This window comes from Canis lupus, chromosome 27 (genome assembly GCF_003254725.2).
Source record: "Canis lupus dingo isolate Sandy chromosome 27, ASM325472v2, whole genome shotgun sequence".
Classification (NCBI taxonomy): Eukaryota; Metazoa; Chordata; class Mammalia; order Carnivora; family Canidae; genus Canis; species Canis lupus.
The window spans coordinates 18,287,594-18,302,842 of NC_064269.1; the positions used below are offsets into that span (position 1 = coordinate 18,287,594).

Below are 15,249 nucleotides of genomic sequence, written 5' to 3' on the forward strand. Positions count from 1 at the left end.
GAATCTGACATCTTCACTAATGATCTGGAAGAGGGAGTCAATGGCCCATTAATGAAATCCACAGATGAAGTGGAATGACTGATTGGACGCAAGAAAGCGAAGAATAGTGATTAGTAATATGAGATGCATTTTATGGAAATGCTCACTCATCCATTAAACAGAAAATCACCATCACAATCAGTCCCAAAAGTACCACTGCCAGCAGAGGCCTGGAAGTAATGCCAGGAGGAAGGCTAGACAGGAGATAGGAGACTGAACCAGAAGAATCAGAGTGTCCTTCTGGAAAAACCCCACAATGGCTGGTCACTGTTCACATGCTTCCCATGGCTCCTGTGACCAAGGCAGGGCCTTAGAAGTCCAGCCTGCTTCTGCCTGGTGGTCAGTCTGTCCTCTGACTTCTAGCTGTGGCTGGAAAAGATGGCTCCAGATGGTCTTCCTGTTATTGCTCTGTGCAAGGAGTAGTTGAGTAGTTGACAGTGACAACACTTAGCTGCTTTGGGACCAGTATCTAGACCAAGGCGAGTGATGTCAGTCCAGCATCAGTATGGAAGATTGGAGAGTGTTCCAGTTTGGATTAGAAATGTTGTCTTTATCTCTGGCTCATACCTCCATTCTGAGGTGGGTGTGTGTTCTATTTACAGTCCTGTTGTCCATGGCATCTGCTGCTTTTGTCGCCTCATGACTTGGCCGCTGGACCTGCTGAGGCTTTCAAGGCTATAACGATTTGTGTTCATTTTCAGGGTATCCCTGTGCTCCCATCCCTTCATTGTGCTGCCCCCTGCTGAGGCACTGCGTGGGGGAATAGAAGTGTCCACCAGTGGAAACCTATGAGTTTGAAATGGCCTGGTTTCAATTATCTGTTTCCTCCATCTCAGAAGAATCCAACTCTCCTCAGCATTTAGCATATTCCTCCCAGCCCCTCTTGCCTTTGCCATCTTGAGTGTGAGTTTAACACAGGCTTCTGGCCTTGCCCCAAGGTAAAAGGAGCTCAGGCACCCTGGGCTACCTTTTTCTTTTTTTCTTTTCTTTTAAAGATTTATTTATTTATTCATGAGAGAGGCAGAGACATAGGCAGAGAGAGAAGCAAACTCCCTGCAGGGAGTCCGATGTGGGACTTGATCCCCAGACCCAGGCGCATACCCTGAGCCAAAGGCAGACGCCCAACCGCTGAGCCACCCAGGGGTCCCTGGACAACTTTTTTCTATGTAAGTTAACTTCTATTAGAATTTTAAACCCTGAAAATATAGGCAGTTTCCTCATGAGAGCCAAAAAGTTCATGAAGTGAGACTTTTCCAACATTATTTTTTAGGATATCCAGAGACTTTAAGTTTATAGTTATTTATTATTTGGAATAGCTACAGATTACTGGGTGAACCTGAAAATAAACTATTATACAATTGTTGCTATTACACAATTATTAGATTACTAAAGAAGAAGTGGCAAATATGGGCAGAATTATCACAATTCCATGAATTTTATTTTTTTAAGATTTTATTTATTCATGAGAGACCCAGAGAGAGAGAGAGAGGCAGAGACACAGGCAGAGGAAGAAGCAGGCTCCACGCAGGGAGCCCGATGTGGGACTCGATCCCGAGACTCCAGGATCACGCCCTGAGCCAAAGGCAGGTGCCAGACCACTGAGCCACCCAAGGATCCCCAATTCCATGCATTTTAAATCAGAAAGTAACCATTGGGCTATGGTACTAGATGGGGTATCCTGAATCTAGACTTCTCCAGAGTTAAAGTTTATTGCTTACTGTTATGAAACTGCCTTGGGCAACCAAAATCCCACTGGTAGCCCTTCACATCACTCTAGTCTAGATCTCCTTACTCTGAATCTATCTTTAGGACACATGGTTGAGCGTGCATATCCCTTCTTGGCTCGTAACATGAAGATACCCAGTTTCAAGGCATGGCTCTCTTGTGGTCATTACCCAGCATGAAGTTAGACATTCTGGCCCAGTTCTGATGGACTTACCTGAGGACAAGCCTTCTCCTAGTTCAAAGGCACTACCAGAGCCAGAACCATTGCTTGTCAAATCATGACTGGATGGTATCATCCAGCTTTCGAGAGAAAAGATCTGACATTTTCTCACCCCTGCGGCCTTTGCTTCTGTTGTTCATGACTTGAAGCCTCTACTCTGGCCAGACTGGAGCCTGGCTCTTCTGATTCCTACTCCAGGGGTCTTTCCCTTCTAGCCATTAGAGCGGCTGCTGCTGAGACTACATTTAATGTCACCCTCAATTAACCTGACAGGATACAGTCTCCCAAACCCCTCCTGGGACTGAGAGAAAAGAAGAGGCTTAGGGTGGGAAACGGAAAAGGCTTTTATGTTCCCGGCTCTTTTGCAGGCAAATCTCTCAGAAAATTGCTGTTTTATTGTTTCCAGGCACTGAGCTCACATTACACCAACTGAAGTCTAGAAGGCTCGGTCAGCCCATCCATCAGCCTTTACAGGGTGAAGACCTCTGAGAAACATGGGAACCACTCAGCAAGTTGGAAATGTTAATGACATGGTCCAAGTAAACACCTTCCAACTTCTTTTAGATAAAATAAACTCTATCACAACAGAAACAAATAGAAAGGGTGTCTGTGTGTCTGTGTGTCTGTGTGTGTACACACAGGATAGTGTCATAGCCAAATGCATAGGGAATTTCCCAAAGGAAATTAAGATGTAGTTCCTGTTAACCTTTCTCAGAAAGTTTTTTCCTCTCTGAAGGCTGGACTATATGTAATCCAGAATCATTATAGTCTTTACTGAAGCAATGTGCTGTTGACTATTTCCCTCATACAAATGGGTTTTATTAATTACTTACTTGTTATCCATACAATTGAATAACATTTGTTTTCCAGAAAACAATATTGACAATGTACCTGAAAGATAAGGAGGGAACCCTGCCAGTTTGTTCAATCTTGTTTTAAGAGTCTGTTAAGTATATTTTACAAAATCTCTGATAGGTTATGAACTATTATTTTACTGAATTATATTAATCACTCAATGAGATAGAGTTGACAGATAAAGCAAATAAAGATACAGGACACCAAGTTAATTTTGATTTTCAGATTAATAAGAAATATTTTTTTCTGTATAATGAATACTGCATGGGGCATACCTATAGTAAAAAATTTTATGTGAAATATGAATTTAACTGGCCATGCTGTATTTTATCTGGCAATCCTTCCAAGAGACCAATTTCACCTGAAATGCTTCTAGTGTATGTTTTACATCAGTTCGCCTCAAATACCTTGGCTTATCCTTTAGAAACTAACCGCTCCTTGACAATTGATCTAACCACTTGGATGTCAGCAAGGAAAATATTTCAGAAGGAGCTGAAAGTGAGCGAAAGCTGACTATGTTGTCATTGCCTTTCCAGGTTGTCACAGTCTATTTGCTGCTCTTTATTCTTCATTCTATTTTTGTAATAATGAACCTCAATAGTTCTTTTTTTCTCAGAAGGACTTCTTGACTGTGGTAAAGTTCTTAGTCATCCTAAAATAGAAACATGAACACATATAGGACAAAACAATATGAGAAACAAGAATTTCATGCTTTTTGAAATTGACTACATTTTTGTAATTGTGTCTGAAAATTTGGTGCTGTTTTTTTTAAACTAAGATTTCTGGGATGCCTGGGTGGCTCAGCAGTTGAGTGTCTTCAGCTCAGGGCATGATTTGACGGTCCTGGGATCGAGTCCCACATCGGGCTCCCTGCAGGGAGCCTGCTTCTCCTCTGCCTATGTCTCTGCCTCTCTCTCTGTCTTTCATGAATAAATAAATAAAATCTTTTAAAAAAATAAATAAATAAACTAAGATTTCTAAATTAGGCAAATGACATTGTTTCATTTACTGTTAAGGAGGGTATCCTGAATTTTATATTTAAATGCTTTTATAACTCATTTTAGTATAGTTAACATACAGTGTTATAGGGCAGCCCCGGTGGCTTAGCGGTTTAGCGCCGCCTTCAGCCCAGGGCGTGATCCTGGGGACCCGGAATCGAGTTCCGCGTAGGGCTCCCTGCGTGGAGCCTTCTTCTCCCTCTGCCTGTGTCTGCCTCTCTGTGTCTCTAATAAATAAATAAATAAAATATAAAAAAAAACAAAAAACAACAACAACATACAGTGTTATATTATTTTCAGGTATACAATATAGTGAATCAACAATCCCAGAATGTTTTAATTTTAATTTTATTTTATTTTGAGAGGTAGAGAATAGGGTGGGGGCAGGGATTAAGGCAGAGGGAGAAAGAGAATCCCAAGCAGGCCCCACACCCAGCACAGAGCCTAACCTGGGGCTCCATCCCATGACCCTGAGATCATGAGCTGAGCTGATATCAAGAGGCAAGTACTTAACCAACCCCCCAAAATGCTTTTATAACTCTTATCAAGAAGTTTGTCAAATATTGTCTTCATCCTAAGAAATTAGTATTTCTAGTTTTCTGAGAAGAAAATAAATTTTTTGACTCTAAAATTGTTATTTTTAAGACCATCTTTCAGCATTCTTTTGAAAGTATTATGTTTGTTGATTTAAATTTGTGGTAGATGGGGCTATATCACTCTTGATTAAAGTTGATCAAAAGTAACTAGGTGTAAGAGATCCTAAAACTTAAAATAAAAATAGCATTTGGGACACTTGGGTGGCTCAGTGGTTGAGCGTCTGCCTCAGGACAGACTCAGGGCATGATTCCTGAATATAGGATCGGGTCCCACATCAGGTTCCTTGCATGGAGCCTGCTTCTCCCTCTGCCTGTGTCTCTGCCTCTCTCTCTCTCTCTCTGTGTCTTTCATGAATAAATAAAATCTTTTTTAAAAATACCATTTAATGACTTTTTTCTTACCAGTTCCAATTATCCATCAAAAATAGTGGTCCTCTAATAGTGATTCTTAAGGGAAAGATGCATGTATTATCACACAAATATTATTTATAGTAAAAATGCTTTCAAAAATTCAGTTTGAGTTAATTCCAAATAATATTTCTCATTCATTAATAAATTAGATTGAGCTATCTGTAAAAAATGACATTTCATAATGTCATAATTGGTTGAGTAGCTCCAGTTTTTCATATGGTGCAGCTAAATAATTATTATTAAAATTAACTTTATTGAAATAGTTTATACACTAAAATGCACCCATTTTAAGAGTATAGTCCCTTGAGACACCTGGGTGGCTCAGCAGTTGAGCATCTGCCTTTTGCTCAAGGTATAATCCCAGAGTCCCGGGATCAAGTCCCACATTGGGCTCCCTGCATGGAGCCTGCTTCTCCCTCTGCCTGTGTCTCTGCCTCTCTCTCTCTCTCTGTGTCTCTCATGAATAAATTTTAAAAATATATATATTTTTAAAAAAGGAGTGTAGTCTCTTCAATAAATGATGTTAGGAAAACTGGACAGCCACATGCAAAAAAAAAAAAAAAATGAAACTGGACCACTATGTTATACCATATGTAAAAATAAACCCAAAATGTATTATATGTATTGAATGTAAGACTTGAAACCTTAAAAGTCCTAGAAGAAAACTTAGAGGGTAAGTTCTTTGACATTAGTTTTGGCAATTATTTTTTGGATTTGACACCAAAAGCAAAAATAAAAAGTGAAACTACATCAAACTAAAAAGTTTCTGCACAGCAAAGGAAACTATCACAAAATGAAAAAGCAAACCTACCAAATGGGAGAAAATATTTACAAATAATATACATGATAAGGGGCTAACATTCAAAATATATAAAGAACTCATATGACTCAGCAAAAAAAAAAAGCAATCTGAATGAAAAATGGACAGAGAATCTGAACATTTTTTTAACATATATTTTTCCAAAGAAGGCATACAGATGGCCAACAGGTACATGAAAAAATACTCAACACCACTACTCATCAGGGAAACGCAACTCAAAACTGGAATGAGATATCACCTCACACCTGTTAGAATAGCTATTGTATGCACACACACATACACACACACGTGTTGGGGAAAATGTGGAGAAATGGAAATCCTCATATACTGTTGGTAGGAATGTAATTTAGTGCAGACACTATGGAAAACAGTGTGGAGGTTCCTCAAAAAATGAAAAATAGAACTGCCTTATGATCCAGCAGTTCCACTTCTGGATATTTATCTGAAATAAACAAAAACACTAATTCAAAAAGATACATGCGCCCCTATGTTTATTGCAACGTTATTTACAATAACCAAATATAGAACAAACTGAGTGTACTTTGATGGATAAATGGATTTTAAAAGTGTAGTATATATAATGGAATATTATTCCGCAACAAAAAATAATGCGATCTTGCCACTTGCAGCAACATGATGAACCTTGTAGGCGTTATGCTAAGTGAAATAAATCAGAGAAAGACAAATACCTTATGATAGCACTTAAATGGGGAATCTAAAAAATAAACAAAGAGTCTCATAGGTATAGGGAACTAATTGGTGGTTGCCATAGATGGGGACGAGGGGGGTAGGTGAAATGGGTGAAGGAAATCCAAAGGTACAGACTTCTGGTTATAAATGAGTCATGGGGATGTAATGTACAATATCGGTGACTATAGTTAATACTACACTGCATATTTGAAAGTTGCTAAGAGTAAATCTTAAAAGTTCTCATAAAAAAATTCTGCAACTATATATGGTTATGGGTGTTAACTAGACTTATTGTGGTAATATTTCACAATATATACAAATTTCAAGTCATTATGTTGTATATCTGAAACTAACATAATGTATATCAATTATACCTCATTTTTAAAAAAGAGCACAGCTTAAAGACAAATGTACACATCTATGTAACTGTCACTATAATCAAGAAGTAAAACATTTTCTTTACCTTAAAAATTTCCTTCTGCCCCTTTGCAGTGAATCCCTACTTCCCACTGCCCTACCTAGGCAACCACTGATTTACTTCTCAATCACTTAGAGATGAAAGTTTTTTATTTCTAATATTTTATATAAATTGAATAATGAAATATGTACTGTTCGTGTCTAGCTTCTTTTACACAGGGCAGTATGCTTGAAATTCACCCACACTGTTCCTTTTTGTTGTTGAACGGTATTGAATTGTCTGAACATGCCACAATTTTGTTTACCTACTAACCTATTGATAGACATTTAGATTGCTTCCAGTTTGGATCTCTGCAGAGCTGCTAGAAATATTTGTATACAGATCTTGGTGTGAATATATATTTTATTTTAGTTAGGTAAATACCTAGGAGTGACTTGCTCAGTCATATTTTTCAAAAGAAATTGTCAAACTGTTTTCCAAAATGTGTACCGTTCTACATTCCCATCAGCAACATGTGAGTTTCACGTACTCTCTATTCTTGCCACATCTGAAAAAAACGCTTTAATTTCAGCCCTTCTAATGAGTGTATTGCAGTACCTCATCATTTTAATTTGTGTTTTCTAATGACTCCACAATTTAAATACTTCCCAATGTGCTTACTGTTCATTCTTAAACTTTCTTTTGTAAAGTGTGTGTTAAATTGTTTTTCCAATTTTTACTCGGATTGACTATCTTATTGTTATAACTTTCTTACAGATTTTATAAAGGAGTATTTGGTGATATGTATTTAAAATATTTTCTTCTAGTTTATGACTGTACTTTCAGTTTTTTTTTAAATGACATCTCCCAAAGATCGGAAGTTCTTAATTTTGATGAAGTTTAATTTATCAAATTTTTTTCTTTTATGAGTCATGGTTTCTGTGTTCTAAAAAATCTCTGCATAACCCAAGGTCACAAAGATTTTTCTCTTCTTTTTTTTTTTTTTTTTTTTTTTTTTTTATTTATGATAGCCACACACAGAGAGAGAGAGAGGCGGAGACATAGGCAGAAGGGAGAAGCAGGCTCCATGCACCGGGAGCCTGATGTGGGATTCGATCCCACATCTCCAGGATCGCGCCCTGGGCCAAAGGCAGGCGCTAAACCGCTGCGCCACCCAGGGATCCCTCTTCTGTTTTCTTCTAGACTTTTATAGTTCAAGGTTTATGTTTAGGTATATGATCCATTTGAAATTAATTTTTGCTTATGATTAAGGGTTGAGGTTCATTTTCCTTCCCTATGGACCAGCATCATTTGCTGAAAAACCTCTTTTTTCATTGGATTACCTTAGCACCTTTGCCAAAGATCAATTGACCTTATATATGTGGATCTATTTCTGTACTCTTATTTTGTTCCATGAGCTATGTATTTTTCTATAAGCCAATACCACACTACTATGATGTCTTGAATTCAGAGAGTAGAAATCCTACAACTTGATTCATCTTTTTCAAAATTGTTTAACTCATCTAAGTCATTTATATTTCCATGTAAATTTTAGTACCTGTTTGTCAAACTCACTCACCCCTATCCCCACCTCCAAAATAGTCTTCTGGTAGTTTGACTGGAATTATGTTGAATCTCTCAATCAATTTGTGAAGAATTAATATCTTAGCTATATTGAATCTACCAGTTCATGAACATGACATGTATCTCCATTTATTTAAGGCTTTAATTTTTCTCAGCAATGTTTTCTGGGGTTCTGTTTTGTTTTGTTTTGGGTTTTTTTTTTCCAGTTTGTTTTTCGGTTTTGTTTCTTTTTACAGATCTGAAATATTTTGTGTTGAATTTATGCCAAGTATTTCATGGTTCTTGATGTCACTGAAATTTATTTTCCTCCTTAATTTATTTTCTCAAATTTTTATTGCTAGTATTTAGAAATAATTTTTTTTAATTTGGCTCTGTATCTCATTAGATGTTGCTAACTTCACTTATTATTTATAGTAGCTTTTCCTAAGTTCCTAAGAATTTCCAATATACCAAACCATGTAATCTGCTAATAGAGACTTGTATTTCTTCTTTTCCAGTGCATATTTATGTCACCACTTTTTGTTATTTTATTGCACTAGAAAAGACAATGTTAAATAGAAGTCATATGAGAGAGAGAACATCTGTAAATTGTGCCCAATCTTAGGAAGGGAAATAGTCAATCATTAATCATTAAATATGCTGCTAATCAGAGCTTTTCTGTAGGCACCCTTTATCAGGTTGAGGAGATACCCTTCTATTCCTAGGTTACTGAGAATTTCTTATCTTTGAATGATCATTTTTTTAAGTTATCCTAGTGAATATTAATCCAATGATTGATTTTTAATAGTAAACTCTCCTTGCATTCTGAAATAAACACTACATAGTTATGATATTTTACTTTTTAATATATAGATAAAATTGACTTAAAATATTTTATTTAGTATTTTTGCATCTGTGTACATGTGAGATATTAATCACTAATTTTTTTTTCCATCTACTATCTCTGTCTGATTTTGGTAATAGCATAATTCTAGACTTAGAGAAGAGTTAACAAGTGTTTCTTACTCTTCTATTTTCTGGAAGATTTTTTACAGTGTTGCTATTATGTCTTCCATAAGTATTTGATAGGGTTCACTTGTAGAGTTCTCTTGACCTAGAGTTTTCTTTAGGGAAATGTTTTCAATTATAAATTCGATTCAATGAATTCTATTTATTTTAACCTATTTTATTGATTTCTAATATTGTCTTTTTTATTTCTTTCTACCTTCTAATCTGGGGATTAATTTGTTTCTGGGGTTAGCTGAGAAATTCTTAAGGCAGGAAAGCAGAAATAAGCTGAGTCTTCATTTTGGGCGATTTCTTAAGGCAAAGATTAATGCAGGCAGATGAGGTTCTGCATGAAGGAAATGTTATATGAGTCACAAGACATCCTAAGATTGCAGTTGTATAAACTAATAAAGATGGTAGTACTTCTAGGAACCCCCCTCTTAGCTATCCTCTGACTAGTCTAGAGGTGAGCCTAGGCCACAAAAGCAGTCTTGGTGCAGATCTCTACTACTGTCATGATTTAGAGATGATTCTATCATGTCAAAATAAAAGTTTGGTCATAGAATAAAATCTGACCTTGGTGTTCCTTTTGTCAAATGACAATGGCAGCACCTACAACTCTGGAAATCCATACTATACAATTGTAATACACATGAGGAATAAGAGCAGGGGGATGATGGGTGATTAGCCTTCGTAGAGTACTTCGAAGATATAATCTATAACCAGGGAACCGAAGTCACAAACAGTTCGCTCAGTGCCCATTTGGTCTCATCTTGGAGATCGGACACATCTCCTTTAGTTTAGAGATGGATTGTTTTACCTGACCAGTGCATCACAAATTATTAGCAATGGCACAGACGCTGCCTGGATTAGCTAATAGGAAGTTGAAAACCATTAGAGTGTCCAATACTATCTTTTAACTGCAGAAGTATTTCTTGTAACTTCGGCCAAGTTTAAATAATATATTTATGACTTTTCCAGTTGTATTACAACCCTCCCCCCCCCACAGGATGGTGTCCATAAAAAGTAGGTAAATCTTGAGTATAGATTACTCTTCATTTTGTAAGTTACTTGATACACTCTTCAATGTATATATGTATATATGGTTCATAGAAGGTTAAGGAATCTGGAATATATCAGAGTATCCCAGAATTTCCCCACAGTCATAAATCCGATTTGTGTGTGGTAAACAAGTAAAGACTTAGTGTCCACATAAGAAATAATAGTCTAGAAGAGCATGGGGACTATTGAGGTTACAGGTTTTGTTTTCAATGATAGAAATTTGTCAGTTGTAATCTGTTGATAAGAAGAGTTCTTGATAAAGTTGAAAAACTCTCTGACGATAACAAGTGAAGAAGACAGTCCCAATATTTATTTCAATATTAATTACTTCTGTATTGTCCCTGAGTATAGTACAAGGATAGTACTGTAATTATTTTTGCAATATTTTGCTGTTTGGTGTTAGGGTCCAGTATTTGTGTGATTGGAAGGTCGGATTAATAATATGGGAGTCAGGGGTGTTTGGGGGCAGTTAGAGATGCCTATCACTGGGGTATATGATTGATTTTAAGGGAGATGAATGAACACAGTAGTAGTGTTTATTATCAACAGTGTTAGCACTTATAGCTATAAGAAAACTATGACTTTACCCTACTAGATAATTCTGGTAAGTTTAAGAGAGAGAGAGAAAAGTCAGGTGCCACCTTACTTAATTTCCAAAGACTTGTTTCATTTTGCTCTAAGAACATCTCAAAATGTTTGGTCAAATCTGGCAGCTATATTGGGGAAAGAGTTTCTAACTCTAGCCCTTGCTTATTAACAATCTCTACTAGCTAAGTTCTGGTGTTTGCCTAAGGAACACAAACAAAAATGAAGGGAATAAAGCAGAAGCAACTGTTTGTGGATCTATCCAGAATTTTGTCAGAAAGAATTGAAAGATGTTTTTCAAAATCTCCTATAGATTTACCCTTTCTTTTTAAATTTTTTAAAAAGATGTTATTTATTTATTTATTTATCTATTTATTTATTTGACAGAGAGAGAAAGTGAGTGCACAAACAGGGGAGCAGCAGAGGGAGAGGGATAAGCAGGCTCCCTACTGAGCAGAGAACCAGAGGACAACAGACTTGGGGCTTGGTCCCAGGACCCCAGGATCATGACCTGAGCCAAAGGCAAATGCTTAACCAACTGATCCACCCAGGCAGCCTTATTTACCCTTTCTTTGTCTAGAAACTGGATCAATTCAGTTCAGTCTTTATTGGAAATGCAATGGTTTTGGCCCCAGTAAATAAGCCTTGTCTTACATCTTATGTCTTCTGTTCTATTCAAAGGTATCAGGCATAGCTAGATCCTTTTCTGAGCCTTCCAGTCAACATTTTAGAGCCAGACTTCACATCTGAAGAACCCACTCTTCTAGTTAGTTTAATCAGGGAGGCTGAAATTCTTAGTTCCTGGCAGTACTATAAGTTTTTGGTAAATGTTTGTCTTTTCTTTGAGGACTTGGAAAAATCCTTTTGCTTACAATATACCTGTTTCCCATCCTGTTCTGGTGGACTTATTTTTGGAAGAACTTGTACTTTGGGGATGGGAGCAGAAAAGAAAGATGTCAGGATGGAGGGCTTTGGGGGAAAGAGAAGAGGATCCTGGAGACAGTGGGAAAGAGAAGGAGTTGGTGGATAGGGCAGTATTCGAAGGAAGTGGAGTTAGGGCAGGGTGTAGGAAATGATAAGATGTTAGTGGAACTGAAATGTTTTTAGCTTTCCCACATTTTTAATTAGCTTTGGACCAAAAAAAAAAAAAATTTCTCCTTTCACAAAGTCAGAATTTTGATTAGAAGCCTCTTACCAGGGCCTGGGTGGCGTAGCAGTTGAGCATCTGCCTTTGGCCCAGAGTGTGATCCTGGAGTCCCAGGATCGAGTCCCACATTGGGCTCCCAGCATGGAGCCTGCTTTTCCCTCTGCCTGTGTCTCTGTCTCTCTCTGTGTGTCTCTCATGAATAAATAAAAAATAAAATATTAAAAAAAAGAAGCTTCTTACCACACACCAAAAAGCCAAGTGTTGAATGTTAAGGAATTGTCTTGCCTTTTTGGTCTAAGTTATCTCTAAGATAAACAGTTTTAATCATATTAAAATTTCATCAAAGTTCACTTACATTCCAATTATCTTTAGTGAAATCACACCGTTTTGTACAGTATGCACAAGAACTAGGGTTATGATGAGAATACATATCAGATGAAGACATTTGGCCTGGGAGGTGTTAAGATGGTATGAAATGACCCCAGAAGCATGGTGAAGGTAAGCAGAGGTATTACTTTTACACCTTTTATCTCAGGCCCCTAATCAGAATCTCTCACTTCAGATCTGACAACTGTCAGCCTCCAGGAGATGAAGTTTTTGAAAATCCCATCTCCCAAATTCTCAGGAACACAAAAATGGGACAGGACAGAAGGAAAGATAGAATTTGTAAGGTTTCCAGATGGTGACTCAAAGCAAAGTTTTTTTTTTTTTTTTTTTTTTTTTTTTGGCCCCTGCCATACAAGACCTTAAAATTGTCAGTCTTCATGGCCAGTATTAAAAGATAGTAAGTGGTGTTCACATCACTGATTTTGTATTAGGACTTGAGCACAAGGGCTTGTAAGAGTCCTCCTTTTGGGGACGACGAGGTGGCTCACTGGTTGAGTGTCTGCCTTCTCAGGGCATGATCCTTGGGTCCGGGGATCGAGTCCTGCATCAGGCTCCCGCGAGGAGCCTCCTTCTCCCTCTGCCTATGTCTCTGCCTCTCTCTCTGTGTCTTTCATAAATAAAGGGAAAAAAAATCTAAAAAAAAAAAAAAAAAGTAAAGAGTCCTCTTTTTGTTGATCATGTATGTGTTGATGCTGCTGACGTGTAATGTGGTCAGGTTGGATTTTGGGACTGGACTAGAGTAGAGCTGGCAAGCCTATGGCACTTATTATTGGCACAATCCTTTCCCTGGCCAGTGGAATGCATTGCTGTTCAATCACAACAATTTGCTTTCTGCTCTGGACAGTGTTCTAGATAACCACTATCCATAGATCGTATTGGCTAAATTGAGCATTTACTGAGTGCCATAAACTCTTCTAAGCACTGTAGAAATTAAGTCATGTAATCCTCACCTCAGTGCTTTTTAGAGATTATATAACCCTTCCCAAGGTCACACAGCTAGTAAATGTTGGGTCTAGGATTCAATCCCTAGCAGTCTGACTACAGAGACATATTTCACCACTGTGCTGTCAGACCCCTGGTCAGAGTTAGCACACAACTATAACCAGAGTTGATATTATGAGTGTGCACTATAACACAGGTTGTTAAAATATTGAAATACTTTCATTAGTATTGGTATATATCGTTCCCCTGCTGCCTTAGCCTGGCCCTTTCCTGGGGACCTTGTCTCCTAATTCCTAATGATAGACTTAATTACCCAGCACAGAGAAGAGCTTCCAGAAGTCATCTCAAGAACTAATGGTACTTTGGGTTGGTCAGTGTTGGCCAATGCTCCCAATGCCCATGAAATCATAAGTCATTAAACATGGAGTTTAGGATACCATCTCTATGGGAGGCCTGGGTGGCTCAGCAGTTGGGTGTCTGCCTTCGGCTCAGGGCGTGGTCCTGGAGTTCTGAGATCAAGTCCCACATTGGGCTCCCTGCATGGAGCTTGCTTCTCTCTCTGCCTATGTCTCTGCCTCTCTGTCTCTGTCTCTCATGAATAAATAAATTTTTAAAATCTTTTAAAAAAAATACTATTTCCAGATGTGACACTTAGATCTTGGCTCTAGGAATAAACAATATCATTTATGTACAATATTATTTAAAGTAACATTCCTTCACACTTCATACTATAATAAAACCATATCAAAATATAGAAACATATACTTTATTTTTTTATTAAAGATTTATTTATTTTATTTATTTGAGAGAGAAAGTGAGTAAGAGAGAAAGAAAACATGAGCAGGGCGAGAGAGAAGCAGACACCCCACCAAGCAGAGAGCCCAGGACCCCAGGATCATGACCTGAGCTGAAGACAGACCCTTAACCAACTGAGCCACCCAGGCACTCCAGAAACAAATATTTTAAAAAGTAAACACATGACAACACTTTTTAAATGAACTCTTCCCATGTTTTTCTAAACTCCTTTTCTCATCTCTAGCCAAAGTTAATTTTCCATTGATGATATCATGCTAATGTTGCTTTCCTAGTCACTTTCCAAGATGATAAAATTAGGCTTTCTGATTAAATTTTTTTGTACCAACCATCTGATTCCAGATTTCTTGGTGAAATAAAATCTTACTTTTATTTCTCTTATTTCCTGTGCAGAACAATTCTCCCATCCATCTCTGAGCTCTGTCTTATTGCCTATGAGAAGCTGTGGGTCATCCTTGAGATGGTCCAGAACTGGAGTCCCCCACACAGAACTGACAGGCCAGTGAAGGGTGGTCTCAACACAGCCCCAAGAAGGTCAGGTTAGTCCTGGCAGTGGGTACTGGAGCCCCCTCTGCTCCTGCATGTTTGCATAAACACCCAACTCCCCTTCTGCTCCAAGATTCCATTTCATTCCAGGACTCTGATTTGCTGACTCCTATATTTGAATAACCACAGGCATTTCTGCCTGTGAACTCTGGCTGCTGACCCATTCTCTGTCTTCCTCTATTCCCGTCTCTGCTGCAGGCTCCACCTCGTGGCAGCTCCTATCACTGACCCAGCTAAGCCGGGCCTTCATTTTTGTCAAGCCCCCATGGGACAGAACCAGCTTTCTCTGAGCTCCTTTCTTCTGAGATGTAATTCAGATACTGTACTCCTTTCACTGAATTCAAACTCTTCAAGTCAAAGCTGGACCGACAGCTTGGTAAATTGAATTTGAAAAGGACCATGTTCATTTTGACATTCAAGCAACATCGTTACCTAAGAAGAGAAC

At 38.0% G+C, this 15,249-nt stretch overlaps 1 long non-coding RNA gene across 1 annotated transcript; it reads left to right on the forward strand.

Moving 5' to 3' along the window:
- The first annotated feature begins 366 nt into the window (after positions 1–366).
- On the forward strand, positions 367–2,598 carry LOC125753826 (uncharacterized). Its single transcript, XR_007406460.1, has 3 exons — positions 367–942; positions 1,035–1,205; positions 2,391–2,598. It is a non-coding gene; the product is annotated as an uncharacterized LOC125753826 (long non-coding RNA).
- The last annotated feature ends 12,651 nt before the right edge of the window (positions 2,599–15,249 follow it).